Source organism: Rhinolophus ferrumequinum, chromosome 22, assembly GCF_004115265.2.
Source record: "Rhinolophus ferrumequinum isolate MPI-CBG mRhiFer1 chromosome 22, mRhiFer1_v1.p, whole genome shotgun sequence".
Classification (NCBI taxonomy): Eukaryota; Metazoa; Chordata; class Mammalia; order Chiroptera; family Rhinolophidae; genus Rhinolophus; species Rhinolophus ferrumequinum.
The window spans coordinates 12,079,985-12,088,425 of record NC_046305.1 but is presented as its reverse complement, the minus strand read 5'-3'; the positions used below and the strand labels follow the sequence as shown (position 1 = coordinate 12,088,425).

The 8,441-nt window shown below is 50.8% G+C and overlaps 1 long non-coding RNA gene across 1 annotated transcript; it reads right to left on the bottom strand.

Annotated features, from left to right (window-relative positions):
• Positions 1-439: 439 nt before the first annotated feature.
• Positions 440-7,626, bottom strand: LOC117014616 (uncharacterized). The gene is made up of 3 exons (XR_004421552.1): positions 6,609-7,626; positions 5,420-5,556; positions 440-2,438 (listed from the first exon to the last, which is right to left on the bottom strand). It is a non-coding gene; the product is annotated as an uncharacterized LOC117014616 (long non-coding RNA).
• Between the last annotated feature and the right edge of the window lie 815 nt (positions 7,627-8,441).

The following is an 8,441-nucleotide window of genomic DNA, read 5'->3' as shown; positions in this document are numbered from 1 at the left end:
AGGGCTGAAGTGCAGGCTGCTCTGGGGCGTCAAGCCAAGCTCCACGTGGTGGAAGTGATAATATTCATTAATGCTGGACATTGTGTAACACTTCATAGTTTAAGGAATGCTGTCAGCAGCTTGATGGAGCCAGTTTTTCGGAGCCAAGGAGGTTAGACTGGGATTCTTTGTCCTAGCTGTGCAACCCTGGGCAAATCACCTAACCTCTCTGAGCTTGACTCACTCATTTGTGAAATGAAGATGGTACCAACTCCTGCCTCACAGGCTAGTTGTGAAGCTCTCGAGAAAACGGAGGTGAACATACTTTTAAATCGCAAAGCACTAACAGCTGAAGGTGGCTGTTGTGGAATTTACCCAAGGATGACAAATGAATTTTCAGTTTTCCATGTTTTTTTTTTTTTTCTACAAAAGAAAGTAGACATCACTCTCTAGCCTACCGTCCTGTCTGGAAGGCTCCCTGGTGCCAGCTGCACGTGTGGGTCCCAGGATTCTGGGTGCTGGGGGTCTGCTGGGGCCCATTTCTAGAAGGGCCCATGAAGCCTCCTGGGAAGGACTCGTCCTAAAGGAAGAAAGGGTAAAGGCAGGGCTTAGGGTGGCCTCGGGCACCTCTGGGGAATCCCTGCAGGAAGGCCACCAGACTCAGGGATGGAGTGCTTTCCCTAAGCGCTCCATCAGACCCGGAGGGCAGGCCGCTCGGGCTGAGGCCCACGTGAGGGGTACCGCTCGGAGATGCCATCCACAGGGGCCAGGGGCCCTGCCTGGGCTCTGGGGAGCACTTGGCAGTGGACACCTCCACAGGGGCTGGGAGAAAGGCCCAGCAGGAGTGGGGCAGGCACACAGTGCCCGCACGGATACCCCTGGGGACCCCGTGTCATGAGGGGTCTCTAGTCCTGCTCCCCGCATGAGAACGCAGGATATGGGGAAGCCAAAAAGGAACACCCCCGGAGCCATAGATACGGGAGTCATACCACTATAGTCTCGCTGCCCGCTGGGTTGGACACACAGGAAGCAGGAGCCGCCTGACCCGCAACCGGCCGCCTGCTTCTCTGCCTGACCACCAACCAACCAACCAGCGCAGGCGCAGCAGTTACATCAGTGGCCAATTGGCTAACCGGTTACAGCTGACGGCCAACCAGTCACAGCCAATGGCCATCCAGTACCCGAGCCAGCACCTTTCCACGTGAGGCCGAGAGCCTGGAGACTGCTCTCTGGGGCTCTGTCCCCGCACCCAGAATTATGGTACCTTGAAGTGGGGTCCCGTGACAGCAGGTGGAGGCAGAGGGCAGCACCGTTCGTCCTGCGACTGCGATGCTCATATGTGTGGCAAAGAGGGTCACCAGGATGAGGCCCAAGCTCCTGAGTGTCGCTCACGAGGGGAGACTTGGCCCCGCCAGCCCCCTCCCTGCACCCCTGTCATCCCACCCTTTACAGCCCCGAGCCTCTGCCTGACTGCTCCCCTCCTGTGCCCTTTCCAGCTGGCCCTACACCAATTCATCTTTTCTCTTCAGGGCTCAGCAGAGGGCTTGATAAATGGTGGGAAATACGTATGAAGAAAACGAGTCAGTGGAGAGGGAGAGGGACTCATCCGGGATCCCCCAGTGTCCACACCGAGACCCAAACCCCGAGTCTCCAGCATTAGCCGCATTTGCTGCTCTTGCCCTTCTCTCTCCTGCGTGTCTGCGGGTGTTCCTGGAGGCGTAATGGCCACGAGCGCATGGCCGGTCGCAGCCTGTGTCCAGCCGGCTCTTTCCTGGGGCCATCTGCCCATCCCAGGGATCTCAGCTTCGAAACTGCCCCGGGCATTGCTGGCCACTCCTGTCCCCGAGCCCACCAGGGCCCTTTCTGAGCAGGAATGAGAGTCTGACAAAGCCGCAGAAGCAGGGCCGGAGTAATGCAGTCCTCCTGTCAGATGTTTCCAGGTGACGTGTGTTTTTGCTGTGCATTAGGATCACCTACAGAGCTCTGAAACCCACCGATGTCCAGACTTCACCCCACAGCAACTGCTTAACTATGTCAGAGTCGCTGGGTGTGGGACACACGCCATCAGAAATCTTTAAAATGCCCCACGTGACTCCAAGGTGCAGCCAACTTTGGAAAAAGGTGATCTAGGGAACTTGAAAGCAATCCCCACGCCCAAACCTCAAGCCACACCAATGAACTTAGACTTTCTGGGTGCCTGGGCATCTTGTGGTTTGGTTCCGATAGGTCTCCTGGAGATCCCACTGCGCATGGGTGTGAAAGCCGCTCATCAGGCCCAAAGCCCTCACTCTGCCCCTGAGGATTCTGCAGCTCAGAGGACAAGGTACTTGCCTGAGGACACGAAATACACGGTGGCACCAGAATATGAATCCAGCTCCAGGGTCCTGAGTCCCAATCCAACACATGGCATGTGTGGAGACGCCTCTAGCCGTTTCACAATTCAGCTCTTGGATTGGCACCTTTGTTGGTCAAGACAGGTTGCAATATATCCCTTTGACTTTGATCAGAGAGCTTGCATGGGGACACCGCTCCCCACCCCTGACTTTTATCAACCCCAAAGGGCAAAATCCTTCTGAGAGGCATTACCCAACTCTGTGGGGACAGATTTAGGGTTCTTGTGATACTGAGGCTGACACAGATGATAGTAAGACATGAACAAGTGTGCAGTGAAAATCCAGAGCCACACCCAGAGTGAGTTTTCTGGGCCACACACACCCTGCAATCTCCTGGGAACTGCTGGGGTTTCTACGCCTCTTGCCCTGATTCATGTGGTTCAGTGGGAGCATCATGGGCTTGGAGAGAGCGAGCCTTGGGTTCCCCTGCAGCTCCAAAAACAACTGCTGAAAACCAGTATTTACTGAGTGTCAACCATATGCAGGCACCGTGTCCTTTGCCTCTCAGTACTCAGGAGGATTAAGTGAGGTTGGGATTATTCATTCCCATTTCACAGATGAGGAAACTAAGGCATGGGGAGATTACTAGCTTGCTGCAGATCACCTGAGTAGTTAAGTGATGGAGCTGGGACCTAAACTCAGGATGCAAAGTCCATGCTTTCTCTCCTGGAGCACTCTGCCTCCCAGCATGGACCGCACCCAAGTCACTCTGAGCTCTTCGTCCTGTGTCAAAATCCTTACCTCTTGAGACCTCAGTGACTTGCTTCCTGCCCTTGTAACACCATAGCCTGGATGGAGCCTGGTCTACCTGTCTCCTCCATGCCACCATCTCTCATTTTCCTCTTGACCTCTGGGTACCTGGCTCATGGGAGGAGCCCAGAAGTGTGGTGGTCTCTATGGCCACCAGGGCCCCAGAATTCTCGAGCCCTGTGAGGGGACATACCAGGTGTTAGGGGAGCAGAGAGCTGGCTCCACACTGCCCTTCTCAACACCTCACCTCCTGGACTTGCCTCTTTGATTCAAGAGGTCTCCTTCCCAACAGACTTCTTTCAGCTCCAAACAATAACAAGGGGAAGGTAACCACAAGCTATGAGCAGTTTGCCATGAACTTATACGGCATTTTAATTTTATATGACATTTTTATTACTAACATCATTTGAAGGGAAAAAACCACTCCAGTGCGCAATCCTTCCGACTCTTCTTACACAATTATTTTCATTTGTCTGTGCCTCTTTCCAATCTTTACTCAGAGAAATACACATTTTTTAACTTAGTTCTAATCAGTGTTTTATAAACAATTTTGTGTTCTGCTTATTTTGCTTAGAACTAGCTTATAAACATGTTTCCATACTCTCACATTGATCCATTCTAATGTCTGTAGTCTCCTATCAGGTTTTTTTTTTTTTTTGGTGCCATAGTTAAATTGTTCCCCAATAATTGAAGATTGAGGGTTTATTTTGTCAACAGTTGTATGATCATCTTTGTCCATGCATTTCCTTTGCAGGGGCAGAGAATCAAGGGCTTTTGTGTGTGGTAGTGGGACTAGAAGGGCTGGGTGGGGGGGGGGTCGGAGGGAGGGAGGGAAAGTGGAGGGAGATCGATCAACTTTTGCCTCAGCTGTGTCTGCACCAGCCGAGCTCAAGACGGCCACCATGCAAGAGGCAGACAGTCACGGGTGTCACTAGCAATTCCTATACTGTCTCTGGCTCTGAAGACCTTGACCCTCTTCCCAGCTGACATTTGTGAAATGAAGCCATGAGGGACCTTCCTAGTTTAGAGCTGATGGATGCAGAACCTGTATCTATGCGAGGGATGGAATGTACTAACCCAGGAACGCTGGCTCGGATCTGTCACATAAGGACCACGTGCTGGATACTCGCTGCTCCGTGTAAGTGACCTGATTGCCTCCCCTCACAGAATGAGGTAGGTGTTTCACAGAGGAGGGCCTAAGTCTCAGGAAAGACGTGCACTCTTTCTGGGTGCTAGCGGGTCAGACTTACATCACTCCCCAACTCTCTTAACACAGCAAAAACCGTCCTTTCCAACAACCTCAGGAAGCAGCTGGAAACTTTGGGGCCAACTCTAGCCCATACCCCAACCCAGGCAGGAAGAGGGGGCTGGGGTGGCGGGGTGGAGGTACGGTGACAGTGAGGTAACAGGCAAAAGCTCCCGCGAGAGATAAAGAAAGTAACAGGCTAAGTGTACGTGGGGTTTTCCTCTAAACACCCTGGAGTCTTTCTTACTCCTCCCAAATTATAGTTGTCATTTTTAAGGTACATGTTGTGCCTCCATCTGCGCAAGCTGTTGGGAGGCAGGGTCTGAGTCACACGCTACTTTGGTCTCGAGAGTTGCTGGGGACCCATCACTGTGGGTTGCAATGGAGTCTAGCTCAGCCCCGAAGGATGGGGGAGACCCCAACAGGTATAAAGAAACGGGAAAGGAAGGGCGACACAGGCAGGGAGATGGGAACAGGGGTGTGTGGGGTGAGTGGGGTGTGTGAGGAGATGGGAACAGGGGTGTGTGGGGTGAGTGGGGTGTGTGAGGACACAGAACTCACTAGGCTGTGTTCGTGTTGGGGAAAGGTGAGAGGAGACTGAAAGCAGGGCTGTGGACTAGCTGGTAGCCTGAGGAGTGAGCGATCCTTCTCTAGGTCTGACTTTCTCTGGCTCAGAGTGGAGAACAGTGATGAGGGTGAGGGGGTTGATTACATTTGGCAATTTCTTATAATCAGGAAAGGGGGCGGGAATAATCCAACACTAGATTAGGTAAACAACAGAGATCCAAGTTGCCGTGTCCAGCCAGCCTGAGTGGAAAGAGGCTGCCTAGCGCCGGTCTCGGTTCGAGCACTCCCAGACGAGCGCCGTCCTGCAGTCCTGGGAAAGAAGGCGGTGTCCCCTGAGTGTGGGCCCAGCCACTGCTTTGGCCAAGGCTGAGTCCTGGGGGCAGGTGACACTCAGGCCAGACACGCCCCACTGTAAGCACCACCAGCATGGCTGCTTGGGGTGGGAGAGGGTCCTTTCTCTGCAAAGCCCACCTCTATTCCTCACCTGTGTGATTCCTCCAGAGGCTCCAGAATCTACCAGAAGAACCTGGGGAGGCAGAGACCATCTTCTGGAATGGCCAGGGCTTGCTCTAAATCCTCTGTCATCTTGGTTCTGAGTCCCCATCACCGTTACCTTGTCACCTAGGGTTCGCAATGGGGAAAAGTGGTCAGCCCCTTCTCTGGGTCCCAACCTCTTGGGCTATTTGCTAATTTTGGTTGGAGCACTGGTGTTAAGTAAAAACATCAGGGATTCCTGGCAAGGACTCAGACAAAATGAGAATTAGAAAAACAGAAGAGTCTCCAAGTCTTCCTGAGCAGTGTAAGCCAACAGCCTGGGCTGCTGACGGCCCCGGAGAACATCCCTTGGCAACAGACAGCCCCAAACCACCTGCCTTTAGCGTGGGAGGCTTTCTCTGCCTGTGGTTCCTGTTAGAAATTCTGACCCATGTGTCCAACTCACTGTTGGACGTTTCCATCTGGAAACACCTCAAACTCAACAGGCCAAAGCCAAACTCTCCCCAGGCTACTCACAGGTCTCTATTTCCACTTCGTTTTCTCTCTCACTTAGCAGCTTGTGCCACTATCCTCGCAGAGACAAGAACCAGACACGTGGGACACACTCTTCTCTCTTCTATCCAGACACCGAATAATCCCCAATCCCCGTCGCTTCCTTGGTTTAAGGCTCTTGTTCTGAACTGTCCCAACCAACTCTTCAACGATCTTCCTACCTCTATCCTGTCCATTCTCAAAACCATCCTCGACCCAGTTACCAGCAAACACACCTAGTAAAACACAACGCTGATCACGTCCCCTGCTCCCTTTCTCCTGGAAGTTACAATGGAGAACACAGTTGAAAACCAAATCACTTTGGGCAGCACACCCTTCTAAGGGTCAGGGGGTGGCACGATTCCCATCGCTGGGGAAATAAATCTCTGTCGAGCTCCCTTCCTCTTGCAGGAAGGGGTGGGGAGGAAAGGTGAGAGCTGAATTTATGGCTCATTGTTCAGAAAGGACTAGTGGACACTGAAGACTCATAGTGCGAGAAAACGTGACAGAAACTACAAGGCACATTGCATGGAGCTGGAAAGAGGAATACGAACGTATTACTTAACGATGCGTGTGGGTTTTTTTTTGGTCTGTTCACCACCAAGGCGGCAGTCGTGCCCCCAACCCCCTTCTCTCCCCCTTCTCACCTAGGTTGTGCTCTCCGGTTTCATGCTCCACTAACAGCAATGAGGATTCCATGGAGGACAGCTGATTCCGTATCTTGAGGCAGGAAGAAAAAATCACGATGGGTCTGGAACATCTTGTTGTTGCCAGAAAGCAGGAATCTCAGGGGCAGTGCTGCAAGGACAAGGGAGCCAAAACACGGGGCTCCCGGGCCAAGGCTTGACAATTTGGGGATTAATTAGAACAGGTTGAGCCAGAGAGAGAATGTGGATTCATTGCAATACTCAAAAAACTTTAAAAGTGCACAGAGGAGTGGTCAGTAGATCAAAAGGAAGATGAATATAATGGGATATGTTAATCTGTATTGACTTTAGTAAGTAGGGCATTTCGTATAAATAGGTCTTTTGTTTCTTCTACTAATTCTGTATCTGTTCACGAAGGATAGAGATGTGCTTCTTTCTCTCTGTGAGAGCAGGAAAGAATAAATGCAGGGAACTCTGCGTCAGCCAATCTGGGAAAAAGCAGGCATTGTCCCAGAATAGGGCATCTCAGCCCTGGGGTCACCCAGGACAACTGAGTAGAGCAGGGGCCCCTGTGTCCCCAGTGGTCCCAGGGAGAAGCAGTGACTGCATCCCCTGGGTGACAAAACTTCAAGATGGCCCCTAGAAGTTATGGTACAACACCAGCAAGGAGACGCACATTTTTAATAATGCTGACAGATCGGGTCAATACATCACGGTGACAACAGATTATGCAACGCTGGCCAAGCAGGATGTGAATTCATCTCATGTTAGGGGGAGAATTCAATGCTGCAAGACTGAAAACCTTCCCAAAGGACATGGACTGAAAAAGTCTTGCAGAAGTAACACAGAAAGTTTAATTATAAAAAGGAAGCTCCGTATTTGATTTCTTCTCCTTGGACTTTGCAACACAGGCTCACACCCTGATCCAGAGTCAGTTCTTCAGCCACCCCGAATTGGCACCCCCAGGGCTTTGAGGTGTTTCCTTTTCTTCTTCTGTCGGTCTGGTAAGATTGTTAAAATCCCTAGTAAGGTAAAAATAGGATTTGGTGAAATCACTGAAATCCTAGGAAGGTGTCAAAATTGGCACCCCAGAAAGGTGTGGAATTCAGGATAAGAGACCAAGTGAAATCCACAGTATTAGCACCTTTATAACAGGTTTTGAAGTGAGGCTATTAAAACAGCTTTGGAATCATGGTATTTTGCATACGTAATATGTGTAGAGTTTTAAGAGGATCTGCTGTATTAAATTTGTGAATTGAATGAAATGTCTGGAGGGTGTGTAAGTTCGCAATCAATGTCAAATGTTTGTGAAAATCCCCATTTGCTAAATCCATGAATTAAAAAAAAATACTTTATTGTTTAGAACAGTTTTAGGTTCACAGCAAAACTGAGTGGAAAACAGAGCGTTCCCTTCCTCCCCGGACCCCTCACCCCCCACGCACAGCGTCCCCCACTTATCACATCCCCGCCAGAGGGTACATTTGCTACAATCGATGAACCTCCATGGACCCAAGTCCACAGCTTACACTGGGGTCCACTCTGGGTGTTGTCCACTCTGTTTTGACAAATGTGTAATGAATGACACGCATCCACCATTACAGTATCACACAGAACAGTTTCACTGCCTCCCAAATCCTTTGTGCTCCATTGAATTATTCTTCCCTCTCCACTTAGCACCGAACAACTATTGATCTTTTTACTGTTTCCATAGTTTTGCCTTTTCCAGAATATCAGATAGTTGGAATCACACAGTATCACGTAAGCCTTTTAAGTTTGGCTTCTTTCACTTAGTGATATGCATTCAAATTTCCTCCATGTCTTTTCATGGCTTGA